The sequence below is a fragment of the Panthera tigris genome, chromosome F3, assembly GCF_018350195.1.
Source record: "Panthera tigris isolate Pti1 chromosome F3, P.tigris_Pti1_mat1.1, whole genome shotgun sequence".
NCBI classification, from domain to species: domain Eukaryota; kingdom Metazoa; phylum Chordata; class Mammalia; order Carnivora; family Felidae; genus Panthera; species Panthera tigris.
The window spans coordinates 35,085,263-35,108,611 of NC_056678.1; the positions used below are offsets into that span (position 1 = coordinate 35,085,263).

Here is a 23,349-nt window from a genome sequence, read left to right on the forward strand (position 1 = left end):
TACCCGAGGACCTGAGTGTATTTCTCACTTCTGGCCAGGTCTAGGCCCATAGAGCACAACTGGTCGTGGGAAACCTCTGTGGGTCTGCGTGCTTTCCACGCGGCGGTGTGGGAACCCAGCCTCCCTGGGTCTGTCTGGGTAGACAGGGTCTAGGGAGTTGGCTTCTAAGCTGTGCTGGATACATTTCTGGGTCTGGGGTCGGGAAAATGTTGGGAGCTATGTGCTTGGCCACAGTGGAGACCTATCGGGATCCAAAAACAACCCCGGCCGGCCTTCAGAGTGTTGGTGGGAAAGCCCCAGCCCCGTGAGGGTTTCCAGGTGTGGGCAGGCCTCCCACCACCATGACGGGGCAGCCGGGGGTGAGCCGGCACGTGCTCGTGCCCCTGGGCTGCCCACCCGGAGCGAAGAACCCGGCCGTTGGCCACCCCAGGTCCAGGCTTGGCCGCTGCTCTGTTTTGCTGCTTTCCATGTTGTCAGAGGATCTTCTTGGGAACAAATGACTCAGCAACCTGAATCTCTGGGACTGAGTGGCCTAAGTGCCTTTTGAGAAGTGATTGGACATTTCCACCGAGGCCCGAAAATTCTGAGCCTGGAAAGAATGGAGATCCAGCCTGGTGTTACCCTGGACTCTTCGGGCTGCAGTTCAGTTAGGTTTCTCCCCCAGTCCTGCCCTGATAGAAGGATAGCGTCCGTGGGGTAAGCGGGCAATGTTTTAATTACGCTTTTTGTCCTTAGGAAATTCCAGGGAGAAAAAGGTCCTGGTTTGTGGCCAGAAAAGCAGAAAACAACAAAAGTCAGCTACAGGTCATTGTTCTGGACGTGTCTGTGGCACAAAGAGTTAATAGGACAGTGGTGTCAGGGTGAAGACCATTTTATTCTCCTGTGTGGGAGAAGTTCACAGGGTTCAAGAAGAGATGAGGCAACGTTTAGCATGGGACGGCCCTGTCTGGGTTCCGGGTGCTGTCACTCAAAGAGTTAAGCTAGTCTGGTGGCTGGGAAGCCGGCAGGGAAGGCGTGAGCCTGTAGGGACCAGGCCCTCTATGCCCCAGAGCAGTGAGGTGTGAGGGGTAAAAAAAAAAAAAAAAAAAAAAAAAAAAAAAAAAAAAAAAAAAAAAAGGGCTCAAAAGTGTGGCCAGGGAGCAGAGTGTAGGCCCAACTTTTTTTTTTTTTTTTTTTTTTTTTTTTTTTGCCTTGTTTGACCAGCCTTGGCATTGCCCTCCGGCTCTCCAGGGGAAGAGCTGCAGTTCTGCTCTTGCAACACAAGGAGCAGACTGGAGAATTTAGATCTGCGTCACAGAGCTCAGAGAGAGAGAGAGGGGAGAGAGAGAGAGCGAGAGAGAGAGAGAGAGAGAGAGAGAGCGCTCCGTCGATAGGTCTGCTAGCAACAGCCGTGCTGCAGCAGAGAGAGAGAGAGAAATCAAGAAACAAGTCATAGCAACACCGGGCACCAGGTTCTGCCAGCTCACTTGCCAAGCGTTCAGAAATCTGTCGGGGGCTAGAGGCCTCTGGGTGGCCCGGGCTAAGGAGATGACACACAAGGTGGCACGGGCGGTTCCCGCGGGGGGGAGGTGGGTGGTGGGGGGGGCAGGGGTGGGAGCAAGAGGTTGCGGGGCGATGGTGGAAGGTTTAACGGGACCAATTTCTGGAACATTCGGGACTGCGGCACCCTACGGCCAAGACCGAGATTTGGGTCTGCGCAGGCGACGATGGGTGGTCCGACGGGCTTCAGGACTTGATGGCGTAACCCCCTTCTTCCCCCACGTACGTATCTGCTGGGATCGGGGGCGATGTCTCTGCGTATGTGGGTGCTCTGTCTTTCTCACCTTCTTTCTCGCTTTTTTGCTATTTTTTCTCTGAGAGAGGTTTTTTGTGTGTTGTTTTTTTTTTTTTTTTCCACTTTAATTTTCTTTTCTTTTAGTGTCAGCTGCTCAAGCCTGACCGGGGTAGAGGCTAGAGGAGCAAGCTGTCCCCGGCGTCCCACCTGACCTACCAGCCTTTGCCCCCGTTTCCTTCTTTTGAACAGACAGACAGACTGGTTTTCCAGGTTGTTTGGGTATCCGCGTCTGTCTGTCCATCCACGTCGTTCTTAGGTGGCAGGTAGGAAGTGAAGAGGAGAGGTGCTGGGAGGAAGGTGGAAAGGCATAGCTTTCCAGGGGTTGCCTTATTGAAATGTTCAGCCTCGGGGCAGCTGGGCTGGTGGGGAGCCGGTGGGCAGGATGGGGCGTGGGTTGGGAGAAGTGGGGTAAAGCTGGTAGGGTTGTCACTGCGTAGTTGGGAAAAGTGGGGAATGGTGACGCAGTCACTGTTGCATCTTGTTAGGAGCTCCAAGGGGGACAGGTAGTGAGGCTCCCGGCATCTGTAGGGCCAGCTGAGAGGGGTTAGGGATGAGCTGAGAAGGGAAGCTAGCATTTAGAGATTAAATGTCATCCTTTTGGCGTTGGAAAGTTGTTTACCTTGCGCTCTCTGTGTCTCCATGTTGGCACCCTTCCAGTTCACATGTGATGGCCTTCCTTGTACTGCTGCATCATTAACTAAGTGACTGAGCTGGCCTTCCATTGGCCAGGGGAGGGCTCTCACCCCAGACATTTCCTCTGATTGGTGGGTGGGCCAATGGCAGGTGAAAACCTTTTTTTGATTGGCTGAGGGCAGGGTATCAAATCTGAATTTGCATTTCACTTGCTTAAAGGGGAGGGGGGGAGAAGCCCAGCAGCTTTCTAAAATCTGTTTAGGGGTGTGCGTATGCTCCTGTGTCTGTGCCTGCTTTTGACTGACCAGGTGAAGCCTCTTCCTACGCCTTTTTTATTTCAAGCACTCAGAGGAAGAGGAGCTCCGGGTTCCCCAAACTTTTTGTGTGTGTGTGTGTGTGTGTGTGTGTGTGTGTGTGTGTGGAGTAGGAAGGGTTGGAGAGATGGGTGCGCAGAGGGTTGAGCAAACTGGAAGGAAGTATTTGTCCTTTAGTTTGGTGTCGGAAAAGGGAATTTTCCAATCAGCCACACCTCGGTGTTGCGGCACAATAATTCTTGGCTCCCCTGGAAACGCACGGGGCAAGGTAGGACAGATCTGCTGCCGCTGACACTGCCACCACCATGGGCTTCCTGCTGCCTCTGGGCTGCTCCCTGGGGACGAGAGATTTGCATTGACGGGGCTGTCCAGAGCTGAGCCCAGTGTGGGAAAGACCTGCCTTCTGGAAGCTGCTGCTCCTTGGTCTTGGAAAGGTGAGGATGGGGACTGACCCCAGGATGTTGCTCAGAAACTGCGTATTTGGTGGGATTTCCGGGAGAGCCACTGGGCCGCAAGAGGTTTGGAGGTCCCAGGTTAGGAAGGTTTGTCATTCTGGGGAGTGAGGAGAGTGAGAGCAAAACTAGGGCAGCAGGCTGTTCGCCTGTGGTTGGGGGAGGGAGACTTGGAAAAATCAGGGTCCCGGCTCCCCATCGAGTCCGTGTTGCAGGTCTCACGTTTGTGGGGAGGGGGTTTCAGAGCCCTGCGCCTTGCGCAGTGGCCCCCGCCCATGACTGCGCATCCGGGAGCGCAATGCGCCCTGGGTCGCTGGCCTAGGACAGCACCGCCCTTCTTCTTACATAACGGAGGCACGGCTGTGCCTTCTCGGCCTTTCTTTGCAACCCTGCCTCCTGGCTCCCCAGGGCCCATGGAGCTGGGGAGGGTCTGCTTGGGGAGCCGGGGAAGACTTGGCTCCCTCGGAGGGTTAGCCCTCATCCAGTCAGTGATGGGAGTTGGGTTTGAAGACAGAAGTGGGCTGCTGTCCCCCTTGGGAGGTGGCACGCAGAATGTCCTTCTCAATGCCCTGTGTCACCCGTGGCCCCCAGGACCTCTCGGGGGCATGGGGTGTGACGTCCGTTCTTTCCTTCTTATGCTTTCTGGGTTTTGAGAGGAAGTTTCTGAAGGGAAAGACATGACGATTCTAAGAGTGAGAAAGGGTGTGTGTCGGGGGCCCAGTTGGGAGGTGGTTGACAGTTCACTCCCCTTGTCACTGGCTTCCCTTTCCTTGGGTGGGTTGATAGTGTTTTTGACTCCTTTTATCCTAAGGCTGCCATTTTGGAGGCATTTCTGCTGGTCTCTGACATGGTGGCGTTGGTTTTTCTGGTCCTGCTGTGCCAGTTCCGCAGAGTGGGCGGGGGGCGGGGGCTGTGACGGAGGAGGGGAGGGGGGGCAGAAGCGCAGCAGAGGCGGGCCCAGTGGTGGCTGCCGCAGTGAAGGTGGCCCCAGGGGCAGGACCGCCCAGTCCCACCCTCGGACACAGTCTTGGGTGGGGGTTCCACCACCTGGGGCCCCGGCTTGGCCAGAGGGTGGGCATTGCTAACAGAAGGCCTGGGTCTCCCATGCCCTCGTTGGCCTGAGGCTTAAAGCAGTCCAGGGGAGAAGCTGAGTTTTTTTTTGGGGGGTGTGTGTGTGGAGGGGGCGACGGAAGGCAGAGACCTGGCTGCTCATCTCAGACGTGTCGGACCTGTGGTTTGTGTTCCCCAAATAGGCTCTGTCTCTGGCAGTTTCTCTATGGGGACAAGGGGGTGGGGTCCAAGGCAGCTTTGAGGATTTGTTCGATGGCCCTCCCTTCTCATTGTTTTTCTTTTCTGCTCCTCGTCATGCCCCCTGCCAGTGCCATGGTTCCAGCTGTAGTCCTCCGGTGAGGCTCCCTGCTGCCCGTCCCTCTCCTTTCCAGGCCCTTCTGCGTGCAGCGGCCATCTTGTCTTTTCTTGCTTAGAGGTTTAAAATGGTTTCTCATCATTTCCAGAGTACAATTCCTTCCCTTTGGCACAGTGCTGAGGACTGTCTGTAACTAGCCTTAGCTCTCCTCTGCAGTCTTACTCTTCTGCGTTTCCCCAGGTGGACCACGTATTCCAACAAAGCCAGGCAACTTACTTTTTCTTGCTTTTCCTATCTCTCGGTTTTCCCTACTGGTATTTTCCATGCCTCCTTGGCTCCACCGCACCCACCTGCGGCAGCCCCAGCGTCCTCCTTGGACCTTTCCCGATCACCTTCACAAGCAGCAGTCCTCGTAACCTCTCCTTGCTCCCTCCGGCCAAGCTCTCGTACACTTTGTCCCTCTCGTGTGCTACTTTGGTGGCCTTACGGCTCTTTGTGTAGAAGTCTTGGGTCACCTATGAGATGATGAGCTGCAAGACGCTGAGAGTCAAAGAAGGAAGACACTTAACCTATTTGGTGCCTTCTGTTCGCCAGGTGCCACGTCAGGCTGTTCCACGGACCTTCTTTCATTCACTGCTTTCCACAACCCTCCGAGGAGAGTCCCGTGGCTGGTAAGTGTTCTGATCATGATTAGAACCCCTGTTTCCCCAAACCTTTGCCTTCTTCTTTACCTCTCAATTCTCAGTGTCTGCAACGTGGCTCTACAAGGTAGATCCCCAGAACGTGCCTGTTTAAGGAATTTCATACACCTCTAATGCCATATGGGAGTTTGGGTGGCCGCTCTTCCTGCGCCTGAGGTCTGGGTCTCGTAGCTGTTCCACACTCCCCTGGACCCTGCTACCTCGTTAACTTTCTCCTCTTCCTTTGCGGTCAGGTTCACTCGAGATGATGGCTTTTTTTTTTTTGTAGCTGAAATTTTGTTGGATTAACAAACCTCAGTTATCCTACTTACCTTCCTCCTGGAAGAGAAGGTGGAGGTGGGATGGTTGTAGCGCCTTCAGAGCAGAGTGAGCTCTAGAACCCAGGATCAGTGGAGATCGGACAAGGCAGGGAGCAGGACCATTGCACTTGGATCTTGACCCTGCCTCATCTTGTTAGGTGGTTTTTCTGAGGCTTAGTGACCTCAGTCAGTGACATGGAGCCACTGTAATCTACAGTGAAATGCCTAATATATTGCCAAGCAAGCAGGCTCCCGACAGAAAGTGGTGCACCTCCCTTTCCCCTGCCCAGCTGTTTTATCGGGGACTTAAGAAGAGTACGTAGCAGGTGGCTGGAGAAGGAATGGGGGGAAGGGAGCTTGCCTACCTTCAGTGATACCAGAGGCAGGGGAGGAGGTGACCGGGCATTGCACACCTGAAGCCTGCGAGGAAGTGCTTTTCCCTGACCTGGAGTAAAGACCCCCTTAACTTCTGCATCGGGAAAACGATGTGGGAGCAGAGCCGTGAGGTCAGGGTGGCTGGTGGCAGCGTGAGGGTTAACCAGTGATCCTTCCTGGGAGCCTCGTGACGCCAGGTTAGCTTCCCCTCTTTCCGAATCGAATCGCAGCAGTGGCTGCCTGCTTCCTGACGCTGCTGCATCCCGTGGGAGGGGAGTTGGGCACCCTGAAGCCCCTCGTCACCGATTCCAGGGCTGCAGAGCAGAGAGTGACGACAGCCCATGAGTCGTCAGCCGACGGCAATGGGGACCCTGGTGACGGCTGCTTTGTTGTGTTTTTCCTCTTTGGATGATGACTCAGTGTGTCGGGAGCTGGGAGATGGGGCACTCAGCCGAATGGCCAGGACGTTCTGTCAACATGAAAGCAGCAAAAACAGCTTATCGGGGCTCAGAGCCGACCCTTAGGCTGGGTTCGTTTTCAGGAAGGGCTTGGCAGAGAAGACCGCTTCTGGACATCGGGGGTGGGGAGACAAGGCCAGGTAACCCAACAGGGGTCTGTGGACCCTTCAGTTTCAGAAACCAAAAAGAAAATGCAGCTGCTTGTGTTATTAGATAAGCTTGGCAAACGGTCATTTTACAAGCTCCTCTCACCCGTCCCAAACAAGAGACATCTTCTCAGGGCCAGAAAACCCTCTGGGATTTCTCACCATGGCTCATTGTCATAGATGAAGCGTGAGCCCATCTCGGGTAGGGTGGGCCTGGGAGTCCTTAGTGATCACTGGCATTCCGGGGCCCCGGAAGCAAGAGCCCATGGTGGGGACGTGGCGTCTCAGGTGACCTCTGCTGGCATCACACCAGCAGATGGTGTCACCCACCAGGAGATGGTGGGTCCACATCACCGGCCTCAAGCCGAAGGCCAGCTCTGGTGCAGCCTACTTCAGCTTCCCCTTTCCTTATTGTCCCGAGTCAAACTTACCTTCTCCCCTTTCATCGTCCTCAATTCCTTCTTAGGTGAAATAGTGGGCCTTGAGTCCTTGACCTTTGTGTGTGTATGTGTGCGTCATCATGGCGGCTCAGGGTTCTAGACTTTTCTTGAATCTGCAGCATTGCGCTAAGGGCGCGTGACATTCCCCCCCGCCCCGCCCGCCCGGCCCCGCCCAACCATGGCCAGCCATGCCTTCTTGGGAGCAAGAGAGGCCTGGGCCTCCATTGCCACTGAATCTCAGGCAAACCACTATCCTCAGCATCTGGCTTCCCTTCTCTCCTCTGTCTCCCTCGGCCCTGTCTGGGGACAGAGGAGCAAACAACGTGTGGGTGGGGAATTGAGGATGGCCTGGCCCGGGACCACCCTGCCTATGTACCCCTTAGGCCATTTTTCAGTCTCCTGCTTTCCCATAGATGATGCTTAGCACTGACATTTGTCGCCGAGCACCTCCTCCGCTCCCCAAGGACCTCCCAGTGTGACTCATTTGGGATCTCTGCAAGGAGTGGCTTTGGGGCCTTGGGAGCCAGAGGGAGCAGGAAGACCCGGTGGAGGTCACAGTGGAGAGGTACGCGGGGCAAAGGACGAGAGCCGGCTGTCCCTGGCCCAGAATGCAAAGGCAGCCCCAGCCCCTTTGTGTCATGTCATTTTGAGCCTGAATAGAGAGCAACTTGACCTAAAAAAAAATCGTATATATGTGGATGTTAGATCCTTTGTGTCTCTTTGTCCAGAAGCTGCGCATATGACGAGGGCTCAGATTCTGTACTTCAGAGAGCTCTGCTGTCCCTCAGGTTTGTTTTCCGAAAGAGGTGGTAGTTCCTCTTTGATGAGACCCTGTGCCCACGGGGACTGGACTTTTCTCCAGGACAAGGGGCACAGCCTTGTCTTGTTGCTGTCATTGTATAGTGAGCAGCAGCTGAAGACCATGGTCCCGGGGCCACATATTAGCCCCAGATGGGACCCTGATTGGGGCTTGCAGAATTCATTGCTTGGCTGGCTGGCCCCAAGAGCTGAGCCTACCTGGCTTCCTTTCACTTCTTCCCCACAGAGAACTCAGAGGAGTTGAGCTCCATGAGTCGGTGACAGCCTCCTGGAGACTCAGGCTAAGCTGGGGACAGAGCTGGTGTGCAGAAGACAGCCATCATACCGCCTAATAGAATGGCCCGTTTGCATTTATTTGGAACAAAAAAAGGAGATGCCTGGCAGCCTGGCTTTCTGCAGCTAAGTATTCGTCTGCATTCTGGTTTTCCGTCACACATCGGAAGCGATAGATGTTCATTGAACCCACCCAGCTGTCGTGACTTCCCCTTTCCCCGCGCACCCCTGCCCCTGATCCTCCAGCAGAGATTGGATTTTCTGGTGCGGCTGGAGAGCTGCAGAGAGGTTAGATCCCAGTGTCCAGCCCCCGCACATCGCCCTCACATTCAGGAGAAGTCGATTTTCCCTAAAGCGGAGCCTAAAGCCCACGTCCCTCAGTGCGGTGTTATTAATGGGCCGACGGAAAGGGCCCTGCTTGCCCTCACTGCCCCCAGCGGGGAGGTGAGGCTCTCGGCTGGCTGGCTGGGGGAGGACGGTCCTTGCCAGCATCTAGCATGGTTCTCTGCCAAGTTCTAGCTCCAAATCTCTAGGCCGCTAGGAACCTAGACTATATATAGCATTGTGCTAAGCAATTCTTATCGGACATGTCTGCCCTCCCCTGCGGGAGAGGAGCCCTTCTCCCAGGGAACCGGAACCTAGAGAGTGTGAGCCTTCTCCAAGGGGTCTTTCGTTCCAGGAAGGGCTGTGTGTGTGTGTGTGTGTGTGCGCGCGCGCACGCGTGGCTGTGTCTGCTTCAGGGCTGCCAAGCTTTCTTTCCTTTTCCCTGTTTCAGATGCTGCGAGATCGGAAGGTCTGATTGGGATGAGGGCCAGGAGGTTCTTGATGGTGTGCGATGTGGCCTATGGCGCCCACCAGCCTCCCGCATGTCTTCTTGGTTTCCTGTTTGCCTTCTTTGCCCAAGGAGGTCTTCTGACCTCTTGAGCTTCTTTTGGATCTCCTGTCTTCCCTGCCCTCCTCTACCTCTTCCTCCTCCTTCCTTTGATTCTCTTTCGGGTATGTGACGGCAGACTGGGCTACGGGCATCCGGGAGCTGTGTCTGCTCGCCGCCCTCACCACCGCCCCCTCCCCCCCCCCCCCCCCCACCAGTTTGGGGTTTCTGGAAATCTGGCTTTAGTCAGCCGTCCTCTGGAGGAATTGGGTGGTGACTGAGCGTTTCGTGCTGGGTGGTACAGGGCAGAGCAGGCTGGATATTTGCCTCCTCCCTCCCGTAGGTGCTGTTGAGCCACCGATTTTCTGTGGTTCCGCGACCCCGAGTGCTAACTGATGTGACAGGTTCCGGTCTTGTCAGTGAATCATCGCCAAGCTGCTTATTGGAACCCAGATGCAACAAGAAAATGGGATTTAACCCCTTCCCGGCCTCTCAGGTAAGTCAGGTGTGGGCTGACGCTTCCGCCCCCCCCCCCCCACCTCCCAGCCCCCTTCCCTTCTTATGGAGACCATTTTCCTTAGTCAGTGGGGAATCCTCAAACGTCTCCATTCACAATCTCCCAAACAATGCTCTCTTCTTTCCATTCTCCTACTCCTGGCTTTTCTGTGAATGGGGTTAGTAACCAGCAAGGACTTGGGGGAAGGGCCAGCCACAGTGATCCGGCTGCCGGGATGTGGGAGATGGCAGGGACGCGTTTCTGGGTGTGGCAGTCAGCAGAGCAGTTGGGCCTCCCACAGTGACTGGCCGGGAACTCTCCTTGGCCCCCAACATCCAGCATGAGATTCTGGGTTTGAGCCCGGTTGGGGGCAGGGAGTCTGCCTGGGACTTGGGTGTGCCCTTACTTGTGTATCCCAGTGGATGTTCACTCTGACTCTGGACACCTTGGGGCTTGCGTCTGCAGCCGTAGCCTGGAGTTTAGAGTATGGGCTGGGCAGTAGACTTCAGGGCTCTTTCTCCACTTGCGTGTGTTATGGGGCTTGTTTTGGGGTTTTTTTTGTTTGTTTTTTGTTTTGAGTAAATCACTCTCTTCCTCTAGGCCCTCATCGCCTTCACCTTAAAAAAAAAAAAAAAAGAATTTCTGGCCTGGTAAACCATTGCAAAGCGTCTCCAGGCTGTTGACGTACAAATGTTTTTTCTCTGCCTCACTTGATGCTGGTCACAGTAATAGCAACGGTGATTAAAAATGATGTTGGGACTGCAGAACTGGGGAGGCCTGTCGCATTCTAGAGACAGTTCAGAAAGCAGACCGTAGTCGCTTGCCACGCTGCCTACCAGGAAATCTCCTATTGAATGCATTCCTGCAATGTTCTGGGCGAGCAGGGTCAGGTTGGAATTAGCTGACAGCAGATTTGTCTGGGGTCTCAAGATAAAAGGGATGGTCCCCGGTAATTTTACCGCACCCTTGGCTGATATCCGGAGGCACCTGTGAGATCCCACCTCTGCTCTCCCCACCCCCTTCCCACCGCTGGCCAGGAAGGACCGGTGAATTCTGCCCGTCAGTGTTTTATCTTCTCTCCTCCCCATCTGACCGGAGGCTGAGCTGGCTGTGAGCAGCCTGAGGTCCTCCCCGAGTGAGGAATCCGAGGCTGTTGGGAAGAGACACCCGACTCTTCTCTTCCCTGAAGGAATTTGACAAGTCTCAGCCCCTCCAGCAGTAACGTGGGGAGGGATGGCTGGGGGTGTTGGACCTGGAACACGAATAAAGAGGAGAGATCAGCTTTGGTGCAGCTGGGGAGACGAGGAGGAGCCGGCCAAGTCCCTCAAGATGTGTCGGCTAGAGTCTGGCCAGTGCAGGCTGCCGGGCCGGAGCCAGATGGAGCCGCTGGCCACGCTCAGGAGCCTCTGCCCCCATATGGTGTGGTGTGGTCCCGGGCCTGGCTCGGGGTGGCCGCTGCTCCCATTCACAGCCCTGCCCTGCCCTTGGCTGGACTGGGAAGATCGGAGTGGGAAGCGGAGGGAGAGTTGATTTTGCTCCTTGTGACGCAGTTGTCTGCGGGGCCTCTGGCGTTTCCAGACTTGGGGTGGGTGCTTCCCCGTTGATTTTCCTCATTTCGTTCGTCATCTGCTTCCTTGCTCCCTGCTTACCGGGCTGGCTTCTGCTGCCATGACACGGGCATTACGTGTCCCCAGCCAAGCTAGCACCACGGTTGGTGTCCCCTGAGAGGGGGACCGGGCATATCTGGCACTCGGTTCTCAACCTTTGAACCCCTGCGCTCTGGGAGCCAGGAGGCAGAGTGGGGCCTCTCCATCCGGGGTCCGGCAGAGGTTAACAGGGCTGGTGGTGCCGGAGCTGCGGTGGTGTGGCCTGGCCAGGAGGCGCTGGGGAGGGGCCCCGCCGGGGGACCTGATTGGTCAGCACCTTCTCTGTTCCACTGAATCCTGAGCCGGTCGGGGCCGTGAATTGTTTAATGCATATCTTGGCTCTGTCCCCTGGCACGAGGGCCTCTGAGGCTGCAGCCACAGCTTTAGCGAGGATGTGTACCTCGTGCTGGTCACTGTTTTGGGCACGTTGCCTCCCTGTGAGATATGAAAGAGATACTGCCCTTTCCACTAGCAGGCTGTCTGTGGGAGGCCCTCCTTTTGCGTTGCTTTTCTGGGCCTTGGAGTGTCTGTGAAGAAGGCCTAGGCTGGGTTTGATTCCTTGCCGGCTCCTTTCACAGGAGGCTGCTCGTGAGCTGGTGAAGCCAGAGAAAACCTCCAGGCCCCAAGGCCCGTGCACAGCCTGATGCGATAGTGTCGGGCCTGGGCAGGAAGGAGCAGGGGCACGAGGATGGAGCGAGGCACGCGGGGACGTGATCGCGCATCGTCTGACCACAGGATCAGGGCAGCGGGGGTGGGGTGGGAGGATGCGTCCGGCGTTCAACCCGCGGTGCCCGCTGCAGCCTGGAATGGGCCTGTGTGTGCGTGGAGCCCAGGTCAGGGTCTGTAATGAGGCGTGAGGCTATGAGATGGGCATCGGGACTCTTGGTCCCGGCAGAGGGTCCCAGGAAAGGGAAACTGACTTTCGTTAAGCGTCTGTCTTTGCTGGTCTGATTTCATCCTCAGAGCAACCGCATGAAGTAGGTATTACTTCCCTTCAACAGATAAGGAAGCCGTGAGTAGTAATTCACTGAACCAAGGTCACGTACTTGGCAAGTGGGATTGTTGAGATTTAAACCCCGGCACTTTGGATTCCAAAGCCTGTGCTTTCTCTTCGCCCTCTTGGGTGGAAGTCAGACATCTTTGGGAGCTAAGACCATCAGAGATTAGGCAGCCGGGAGATCTGACGGAAACCGGTGTGAAAGGCCAGGTGCCTAGGGGGACGGGGCAGCCACTGGCCATAGCCATGCCATATCCCTTTCAGGGGGGAGGGGGGCAAGGCAGAGACAGCTAGTTCCTGGTGTCCCTGAACAGGCAGGGCTGAGCATGGCAGATACACCCACTCCACAAGTGTGCGCCCAGTCTCTGCTTCGTGGCGGGGCGTGTGCTAGGAGCTGGGGGCGCAGAACTCTACAAAACCAAGTTTCTGCTCTCATGGGATGTACTTTCTGGTGTAGGGAGAGGTCATTCACGATAATAAAAAAGGAATTAGGAACTACATAAAGTATGCAGATACAAAAAGGGGGACACCCACCCATAAGAAGCAGCGATCCCAATGTTGGTCAGGGAGGGAATTTGAGAGACTGAAGGATCTCGACCACCTGGGGAAGCCATATTGATGGAGCCCCCAGAGTTCAAGTTGATAGAGTTGCTAATGTCTCTCTTTTCCTAAGAGCTGGAAAAACCACCCAAGGTCCCCAAAGCTTACAAGAACTTGCAGTGAGTCAGGGATCAAGGTGGCAGTAGACGTCAAGCTGTTGGTCACCAGCAAACGAAGATTTTTCCGTTAGCCATGGCTGCTCTTGGCCTAATGTCTCCCCCCCTCACCGGGTGGCAGCTGGCGTCTCTCTGCCTCATCACGGTGCCCCTCTCTCGTCCACACCGACAGGGGAGCACTCGGGTTAAGTCTTCGCCAAGTCACCAGTAAAATATGTGCCTGCAGGAGACAGAACTCAGCTCAGGCTCTCCTGGCAGAACCCGTGGTTCCAAGATTATCGCGATAGGGACGGGTCAGGGGGTGGGAGAGGGAGGAGAAGTCACCTTGTGCCAGATGCTTGGACAAGTTTTGTGTCCAAAAGAGGTTGAGGCAAGTTGGTGGCTGGAGATGGGGGAGGGGATGTTTCCAGCGTGTGTGGCTCCAGGGCTCAGGAGTTGTTTACAGGGTAGAAGCTTATGGTGAGTCAGGCCATGTGATTCTTCCCTCCCTGGCCCCGTGGTCGAAGCCTGCCCCACTTGAACCTCGGAGACTGCCACCTGCTGCCAGGGGGCAGATGTTGCACGAAGGTGCGGTGTGGGTCTTGGGGTGTGGTTGTGGGAACTCCGGGAAAGGGGGCGTTCTGTGGCGAGGTATAGAAGACTCCGCAGTCCCGTGTTCTGGCCCAGGATCCCGTGGTAAAATCTTACTCACTTTACCCTTTTGGGACTCAGTTTCATTATTTATAAGATGAGGGGGTTGAACCAGAATCTTTTGGGAGGTGCCTGCCGACTCTGACATGGGGGCTACCTGGGTGTTCGCGGAGGTGTTTCTTAGGCAGAAACTCAGGTCGGAACGAGCAGGCCTGACTTACGGGAGAGGGGAGGGGCCTTGAAGGATCTGAGAACAGCTACAGTCCTGTTTTCTGCAGGGATGCTGTCACCATCAATTAGGGCAGGTGGGTGGAGACAGTTTTCCAGGAACTCTTCAGGAGCGAGCGGGAAGGGGCCGGAGATTGCGTGAAGGTGTCTCAGGAAGGTCACCCAAGTGACAGGGGTTGTGACCTCTGGCTCCCACCAAGGGGCCTGTCTGGAGCTGGGCAGTGTGGGAGCCGCTGGGGTCTTTGCTGTGCCAAAGGGGCTGACCTGAGATGCCACCGTGCTCTAGGGAAGACGCTCTGTCCTTTGTGGCCCTGAATCCTTGAGGGAACATGGGACTACAGGTCCCGTGTCCTGGGCCTTCCCTGAGATGTCTGTTCAGGGTCTGTGCCCCTTGCTGTCAGGAAGTCTTCCTTTATATTTAGCATTTTTTTTTTCTCATGTGGTTGTTTAAGCCCTTCTATTTAAAAAAAAAAAAAAAAAAAAGAGGAAAAAAAAACAGAAAACAAAAACAAAAATATCTCCGAGCTGCTTGGTTCCATTTTAGCTTTTCAGTCTTGAGTCACTGTTTTAAAGGTAGCAAAAGTAAAACACATGCAGGGAAGCTCAAGGCCCCAGACCCTCGTGGGCTGTTGTGAAAGGCCAGCCTGGGGATATGGCGGCCTCTGTCCCCAACGTCCCCCGCTTCTCCAAGGCTGCGTGGGTAGGAGCCCCTGGGGCTTGCGGGCACATGCTGCGCGGGCCGCCGAATGGAATGCAGGGTTTTCAAATTAGCAATATGCCTTCAAGACACGATCCGTGTGCTGCTTTACTGGACACTTACGCTGGGACTCGTAGCTGTGAGCCCGCCCCCTTCCCCACCAGGGTGGGGTGGCAAACAGGGATTTGGGCCAGGATTCAGGCAGGAGCCGAACTGATCCGTGACCGACGTCTTATGCGCACCGTGTGTTGTTTTCGCAGCTCTTTTCAGATTCGCTGGCTCGCTTGGTCCTCACACAGCCCTGTGAGGGTGGGATCCCCGTGGGTGTTCACGCTCAGCCTCAGACAGCCCTGCTGAGGTCCGGTTTCTTGTACCTGCTTAATTTGGGTCACCGCACCCCCCCCCCGCCCCCAGGCCCTCCGACTCCAGATGTCATTTCCTTGGGTTTCAGTTGTGCTCTTTAGCTGAGCAGGGGGGCAGGGCAGGGATGGGGAGTGCATCTTGGGTAGCTGACTTGATCTCTGTAGGTTGCAGGTTTCTTTTCTACGCATTCAGTGGGGAAGGGAGCCTCCGCCCAGGTTCTCCTGTTCTTGGATTGTTTCAACTTCTCTTACGAGTTCTTATGAAACCTGGCTTGCCCTCCTTGACCAGGAAGCCAGCCATTCACCATGTGACTCTGATGAGACTCCCTACGCTTGGAAGCTTCTGGAATACACGGTGCTTTAGACCGTTCCGACACATCTGTCGGGCACTTCAGGCATGTGCACGTAGCCCTGTTTCTGCCAAGTGGCTCACTTAGAAATGAAGCCCCATTGTGGGGCATTTTTTTTTCCAACAGATTTATAAGGTATGCCCAGAGCTTTCTGCCCAGCGTGTGCATTGTGTATACGTTGTCTGTTTGCTGGCTAATGAACGTACAGCGCCCGCTGGAAGGATTGGCCAGTGTATAGTGTAGGCTGGTGGAACCAGTGGCTTCAGCTCTGAACGTTGCTTTCTGATAGAGTTGAAAAAGTAGGCCTTACCCACAGAGGGGAAGGTAGATCAGAGAACGCCTGGGCATCAGTGTTCCCTGGATCCTGGGTGTAAGCTCACTCTTTATGAGGAGGGTCGAGGCACAGCCTGGACTGTGTCTTCTGGGCCGCGTGGCCCTCTGAGTGGCCTTTATTCAGAGAGACCCAGAGCGAGCCTGTATGAAGGGAGAGAGAAGTGCTTGTCTTTGTTTATGGCACCCTTAACTCGTGATGGTTTGGGCTCACCTCAGGCACGTTTCTTGAAGGATCGGGGTCGGACAGCGTGGCAGCACGCTTATGTCTGTCCGTTTGTATTCCCCGGATGCAGGCTTGGCTCGTAGAGAAGCCCTGTCATGGGGAATCCATAGAAGAATTGTTTTGCTGGAGCGAAGGCTTTTGGTAACTTTTGTGTGAAGATGCGTCACGCCACACCCAGATCTTTCTGTTCTCCTGGAGGATGGGGAGGAGGATGGCAGGACCTGTAGCTGGGAGGCGATCTAGGCCAGCCTTCAGGGAGGGCTGTGGCGGCCTCTTCGCTGAGGGCTCCCAAAGAGACACAGAGCTTCTTTATCTCAGAAGAGGGACTGGATGTCCCTGTCGAGGTCCCTCGGGTCCTGAGCGTGTGGGACTGTGAGGCTCTCCCTGGAACAGCGTGAGCTTCGGGTACCGGGACCCAGAGCAGGTTGCACATCTTTTCTTTCTGCCGTGGAGGCAAGCCTAACCTCGGTGGGCCCCACGAACATCGGGCCTGGAGCTCTAACCTTGTTCCCTCGTGCAGAGAGAATTCCCAGAACTGACCCGAACGGCATTGATATTATTTGCAAATAAAAAAAGGAGAAAGCCATGTTGTCCCTCATCGCCGCCAGGAAAGAGCCCTGAGCGGCTCTAATCCTGTCTTTGTACCACTGCCACTCCCCACCCTTGCTGACCCCCCCAGCCTAGGGCCCTTTGATAGGCACTAGAGATGTGAATGAGTTTGGTGGGAAGGCCAAGGGCAGGGACAGACATGGTTTGCTGGGAAGAAGGTAGGACAAGGAAAAGGAGTATCTCAGGGAAGGCCCACGGGCACACATGTGTATTCAGATGGACATACTATTTACTGGTAACGCCAGAGTCTGACATAAACCAGTTAATGCCTAAATGAGGGTTGATTTCGTGTGGAGAATCATACATCATTTTGCGTTTAAGCCTGCAGCTTTAGCATCAAAAGGCCTGACAGGCTGGGGACTTTTTGCTGGGCCCTCCTGTCTGTAAGATCATGCTCATTTTATATTGATTTTCTGTCTCCTTTCTTTCCTGTTTTCCACTCTCATGCATTCCTTAGGTGTACATGAATATTCGTCCACGCATTCGTGTTACGACTTCCTTGGGGTACTGTTCTTTTCAGTGTCTCCGACATCATTGAATGTATTGCTTTTATTTAAAATGTGAACAGGCCAGAGGCTCACTGCAGAGGGGAGCCATCCTTGCACTGCCCACAGAATCCTCTTCTCTACCTTGTTCTGGAGTGGGGCATGTGGAGCCCTGAGGAGACGGGAATCAAGGGTGTCTGTGGGAACCAGCCAGACCCCGTGCCATGCCCCCTCTTTGGGAAGGGGTTGCTCAGGCATGAATCCCCCACCCCTAACATTATTAGCAGTTTCTTCTTTTCAGCTTGAACCCTGAGTAGTGGCCTTGAAAGTCCAAGAACACCTGTCACCCTGCTTAGGTGAGGGCGACAGAGAGGGACGGGGACAGACGGGAAGGGGACACACGCTCCTGGCCACGGGCCTCTCTCCAAGACAGGTGAACTCTGTGTTCCAAAAGGAACTCATTTAATCTTTTGGCCCCAATGGAAGTTGTTTGTATTTTCTCTCCCTCTCTCTTCTCCCTCCTCTCTCTCTCCCTCAACACCCCCGCCTCCACCCTCCAGCCTCCAAAAGAATTTAATCTGCTGGACAACAAACAATACTGTTATAAAACTTTGAAAACAAGAGGGTGAGGCCTCCCTGACAAGGAGAAGGGCATGCCGGGTAATGGCCGAGGGAGCCTGCCAGGCCCGGGACGGAGCCGGGCGAGGGCCCAGTTGGCCGGGTACCTGGGCGCCTGCCCCCGCCCAGCCCACCAGCCCAGCCATCCCCAGTCCAGAGGGGAAGGAACCGAAACAAAAGCAGGGGCAGAGAAGCGCCTGGAAAGGGGAAGTTGTACGTGTTCCCCTCTCTCTGATCTGATGCGAGTGCGCCAGACTGTGAAACTTCCTCCCCCACCCCTCCCCCGCCAGCCTCCCTCCCTCCTCGTCCTGCCTCCTCCTGCCTCCTCCCACCACTCTCTGTTCCAGGCCCGAGGCCCGATAACAGAACAGGGCTGGCCTAGGTACAGCCACCGGCCGGCCGGCCGCAGGGGAAGCAGGCAAGGAAGGTGTTCCAAGTTGGCTTTGGACTCTGGACGTACCCTCTGCGTCCCCTTCCTGCCCCCAGCGAGAGATGTGGAGCCACGGTACGAGGTGTGCCCCAGTCCACGTGCCCCGCCGGGGGTGTGCCCAGGTACCGGGAGAACCTCCGCTCGGAGGTTAGTGGGTCTGTCCCACTACCCGGTGTCTGCTGGAGGCCATGCTCCCAGGAGGCTGTCAGACTCGTACAGGTGGCCTGCTCTCCCTCCAGAGGGAGCCGGGCTGAGCTGTGGAGCCCTGGAGCCTCCAGAGGGGCTCAGGGGACAGAGACTTGCTCCCCGCAGCAAGCAGGCACAGGGTCCTGGCAGCGGAGTGCCTGGTGGGGTACCGTGTCTGCTGCCCGGGGTGACCCAGCTCCGCCTGGGGAGCAGGGAAGCTGGGCGCTGGGGCATCGCCCCCCAGCCTTCTGAGTGAGATTTCACCTGAGACCGAAGTTTCGCTGCCACGCCCACCTGCACTGCGTGGAGCACATGATTCGGGGCGGGGGAGTGAGAAGCAGCAGGGAGAGTGAGAAGGTGGTCTGCCTTTGGCCCGAGGTTGTTTGGACCCGTGAACCGTGTGGTGGGCATTGTGTTTGTGTAATGGACTGTAGGCGTGCTCGCTTTCCTCTCGTGGGAAGCAGTTCAGGGCAGTGCCCGTCCTCCTGCTCTGCCTGAGCGAAGCCTCTCTCTGGGGAAGCGTGGGGGGCCCCCCCCTCTTCATTCCATCGCTCCTCCTTCTCTGCGCTCCCCACTGTCCCCTGCTGCCCCCCACGCCCCACGGCACCCCAAGGCATCCCATCCTCCCAGCCAGCCGACCAGCCATCCCGAGCCTGGGCCTGTACTGAATCTGGAGGATTTCCAGATGCGGGTCTTCTCTGGTGTTGAGGCAGGGACAGAGAACCGAACCGGGTGGAAAGCAGCTGCCTGGGAACTCAGGCCGCGGTGCCCCGGCCCCAGGGAAAACCGGAATTGCTGATGTGGGGCCCATGTGATGTGAGCAGGCTGTGACCTCCTGCCCTGTTACCTCCACAGGCATTTGAGGGGCTCAATGGGTCTAGAGCGTGTTATTCCCACTTCGGGATGCCGGGTCTGGGACGTGTAGGGATCCCTGGATGCCCCGCCCTCCTTTTGGGGGCCAAGCTGCCAGGAAAAGAGCCAGCTCCATGTTTCCTGCCTCCCTCACCCTCCATTCCCTCCTCCCTTGCCCCCCGTGCACATACCCGTACACATTTTATCACCCTTTCCTCTGATTCATTAACCACAGCTAGTTGGCAACAGGCCCCCACCCTGACAGCTCAAGACAAAATGTCCAGGACGCTGGGTCTGGCCTGGAGCTGAGTGACAGGAAGCTGGGCCGGGCCTCTCGGCTCACGCATACGATGGGCAAGGACCCTGTGGAGTGCAGAACCTTCCTCATTTTCAAAAGGGTCTTCCCCAGGCCCCTCTCTCTCACCAAGATGACTCTTCTTCGCTGCCAGGAGCCTGGAAACCAGCATCCCGGGTAGCAGGAAGACCTGATCTGGGCTCTGCTTCCGGCACCCCTCCCCCGCGCCGGCTGGAGCTTGCGTCAGTCATGTAAGTAGCCGTGACTCAGCACCCAGCCTGGTCGGGAGGGAGGCAGAAGACGCCTCCCAGGAACCTTCCCAGCATTCTGGATTTGAACACATGGTGGTAGCTGAACACACTGAACGAGCTGGCGGCCTTCGGTTCCTGGGGGTGCGTGTCTGTCCGTTCCGCGGGTTTGCTTATAGGTCTCATAAACCGGGGTTCCTCTCCTTCCCATTTTCATCCCGTGTTATTTTTTGGACACCATGCCTGGCATAGGATTTTTAGGACTTCAAAAGGCACAGACGGCATCATTTCTAGAACGCAGCAGAAGCTCTCTTTGCAGTCTCCAGACTGCCCTTTAAACCGATGGCCCATGAATCATACTTAACCCTCAGATGTTTTTGTTTGACTTACAGAGTTTTCGTTGTTTTTGTTTGTTTGTTTGCTTAACGTGTCCGATTCAGACATGCCTTTAGACAAAACACAGCCTCTCCAGGTCACTGGACTTCTGCTGCACGAGGTCTCTGCCTCTCTGTCCTGTTTCCCACCCCAGCCCTCAAGCATTTGAGTGCACGGAGACTGGTCTGCATGAGCCCTCCCTCGTTTTGGAAAAACTGGGGCCCATTCCAGGGAGGTGCAGGTCCCCCGTTCTCAAGTCTGGGCCGCGCAGGAATTAAAGCCCCTGTGTTCTGATTCACTGTGTGGTGACCTTTCCTCCACCCTCGGTCGCTGCCCGAGCAGAGGAGTGTCTAGGCATGAGGGGGTGGAAAACCCTCCAAATAGAACGTCTGCACAGAAATGGACGGAGGCTACACTGTGCTTCCCAAACCTTCTCCCTGCGTGGTGGCGTACCCAGCCCTCTGGCTGGGCGGTTTCCCTTCCCCGACAGTGCACCAGACTCTTCCCACTGGCCCGTGTGCGTGGGACTGTTGGGCCAGGCTGGGACGATCACACCGTCTGCCTTTGACAGCAAAGCCCTAGCAGGCTGGGGCCTCCAGCCCCCGTTAGACCACCTGGCCCTGTCCAACAAGGGAACAGAAACACCAGCTAGCTTCAGGTAAGTGCATCCTTGCTCGATGGACTTTTGCCAGAAAAGCCTGGTTCCCCTGGGAGGGCTGAGACCCGAGCAGACTCCTGTTCAGTGGGGTTGGGAGGGCAGAAGGTGTTGGTACTAGGATTACTTACCCACCCCCCACCCCCCCACGCCCTGCCTTTTCTTGTCTTACGGTGTTTATGTTCATGTGTTGTGAATGATTTCTCTCTTCCTCCAGAGAACTGAGTGTTGTAGAACTCGGTCTGGGGGCCCAGACCCTGGTTCATGGCCCTCAGTTCCCTCAGGGACGGTTGCCACTCCCCCTCTGAACTCAGGGCCGATGCTTCCTGGGTAGCGGGAGAGACTGTAATGAATCCCCCTGGTGACCACGTGACGTACGTGCGTCCTGAAGGACAAGAACTAGGTGCTGTGAGAGGGCGTAACCCAACACCCGGCTCACCTGGGGAAAGCTTCAGGCGACCTGCGTCACCTGGGAGAGGGTTGATGGGGTGGTAGCCCTGGGAGAGTGGACGACAGAGAATGTTCCAGAAAGAGGGAACGGTGTACGCAGAGGCCTGCTAGGGGAGGAAGGAGGCTGTCTGGATCACTGAAAGGCACCTGTGTGACAATACCTTGGGAAAGGTTTTGTGGATACTGGCAGTCGGGGGTTACTAAGGAGGAAGAGTTCGGCCGGAGTAAAAAGCAAAAAAGCCGAGAAGTAGCAAAGGTAGATCTCCAACCCCCTCGTTTTATAGGACCCCACAGAAATGACTCTCATCTACCACTTACTTCCTGACCTTAAAACCCGGGAAGTTAACCTGTGTCGCGGGGCCCAGCTGTTGACTGCAGGTGCCCTGTGTCAGAGCCGCTGCCCAGCTCCTCCCTCAGTGGCTGGGGCCTCGCAGAGCCCCTGGGCTCGGAGCCCAGTGCTGGGGTCAGAATCCAGAGTCCAACACAGCCATTGCTGGTGGTTCATCTCCAACGCCTCCCCCAACCGCAGCTACGCCCTAGGAGAGCACAGAGGCTCCGGAGGGGCAGGAGGAGTGGGCGAGCCAGTGGGCGAGGCACCGGGCCCCTCACAGGACCAGCTGGGCTCCCATCTCCACCAGGTTAAACGTGTTGTGCAGTCAGTCACATCCACGGCCACGCAGAAACCTTGCCGAGGCCTCCCCCCGCCCCACCCTTGCTCACAATTGAGTTCAAGAACAGAATGAGATGATAGGCCAGCCGTGGAGCAGGTGCAGTGGACAGAGGGGCCGGAACACAGACCCTGGAGTTAGACTTGGGGGCTCTCTACCACGTAGTAGTCACGTGACCGTGGCGAGTCCCCGAACTACGTGAAGGAGCAGTTTCTCCTGCAGGCGCGGGAATACTACTTGCTTCACAAGACCGACCCAATTGCAAAGCGCACCTCAGTGTCCAAATTTTATTTCCTTCTCCTGCCTGCAGCGGCACATGCTGTTATTTCCGGGAGCCACAATACATACAGGCCTGGATCTGGAAGCCTTCAGAGCTGGTGGACAGCCCGAAAGATCCGGATTCTACTCTGTCTCCTCTTTCCTTAGTTGTGGCATCCCAGGAGATACAGACCTGTTTTCTCAGCTTCCGATGACCAAGACAAAAGCAAACAAACAAACAAAAAACCCGACACATTTAGGAGATGGGAAATCTAATTTGAACACAGGATGCAAATCTTATTTTCAGACACATTTTTGAAAACAACACAAAACTCGGTCCTTGTGTTAGAGGATTATGTACTTACCACCACTTCAGGACACGACATTTGTGTGCGTGTGTCACAGCAGAGGTTAAACAAAGATTGCTAGTGTTCTGACCCTTACTTGAGGCTGGGAAGGTGGACCCCAGGCTCTTCCTGAATAGGGCGCATCAGGAGTTGCCCCCGAGCAGGTGAAACTCACCTGGCTCGAACCTCCTGGGCAGATAGGATGCTTGTTTCCTGATGACGTGACATAGTATCAGAAGACACTGCGTGCTGTGAAATGTTTCCGAGAGCAGGGGGCGATGCTAATGAAAACGTTAACGCATTTTCATAATAGCTCTGGGATACTTCCCTTCATCACATGTGTAATAAACTGTTAGGACTGGTTGTCCGGGATCAACTAGACTTCATGAGTTTTGTATTGCTCCCGTCTGTGTGACGCGTCAGCCGCGACTTTCACATTCCTTGAGCATCCCTGGCTAGGTCCGCTCTGTGCCTCTCTCACGGACCGCGATGTCCCGTCCCAAGTGGAACTGCAAGAAGACAGGGCAGCACCTGGGTCTTCCGGTTGTGTCTTCCTTCTTTCTTCAATGAGATCCTCTTCTTCTGGAAGCTGGTTTCACATGGTGGCTTAGATTTTTCCATCTTTGTATCTAGCACCATTTGAAATCAGTGTTTTAGGAGTAAGAATTGCGGCGCAGCAAAGGGCCACCTGCAGAGGAGCTCTCGCTGGTGGGACGGACCCCCTCCTTCTGCCGCCTGAGCCGGTCCAAGAGAGGAAGAACTTGAAAAGGAAAAGTGCACCGCAGCGTATGTCCGTTGCGGGTTGTGGAGGGGCGGCCGTGCGGGGGCGGGGGGGGGGGTGTTTGTGTTTCGAAGAAACTCCGAGCTGGAGCAGGGGCCGAGGTGATGCCTGGTTGTAGCACCTGGGAGCACCACCGGGCGCTCACCTGTCCGTAGGGCCTCTGACCGCGGGGACCAGGCGATGCCGGCTCCTCCGGTACTCGATTGTAGCGGGGGAGGGGCGAGGCTGTGTGCCTGGAGGACGGTTCCATCCCCATCGGCGTTGCACCCGCTGCTAGAGGCCCCGGAACACCCAGCTGCACTTGCAGTGCGGCTGGAATCAGACTTGCCACCTGCACGGTCAAGTGCCGGACCCCCGGGAGCACCACTGGACCCATCTCTTACACAGGCTGACCGATTTCTCCTGGTGTTCAGAGTCTGTTTTTGTCTAGCAC

The 23,349-nt window shown here is 55.9% G+C and overlaps 1 long non-coding RNA gene across 3 annotated transcripts; it reads left to right on the plus strand.

Moving 5' to 3' along the window:
* The first annotated feature begins 1,588 nt into the window (after nucleotides 1-1,588).
* Nucleotides 1,589-22,944, plus strand: LOC102965665. 3 transcript variants are annotated; one of them, XR_006214195.1, is made up of 6 exons: nucleotides 1,589-1,761; nucleotides 1,919-3,215; nucleotides 5,194-5,270; nucleotides 8,064-8,398; nucleotides 9,325-9,477; nucleotides 19,289-22,944. It is a non-coding gene; the product is annotated as an uncharacterized LOC102965665 (long non-coding RNA). The 3 variants fall into 3 exon arrangements; XR_006214194.1 differs by having other exon boundaries at nucleotides 1,589-3,215; XR_001511726.2 differs by lacking the exon at nucleotides 8,064-8,398 and having other exon boundaries at nucleotides 1,589-3,215.
* Nucleotides 22,945-23,349: the final 405 nt, after the last annotated feature.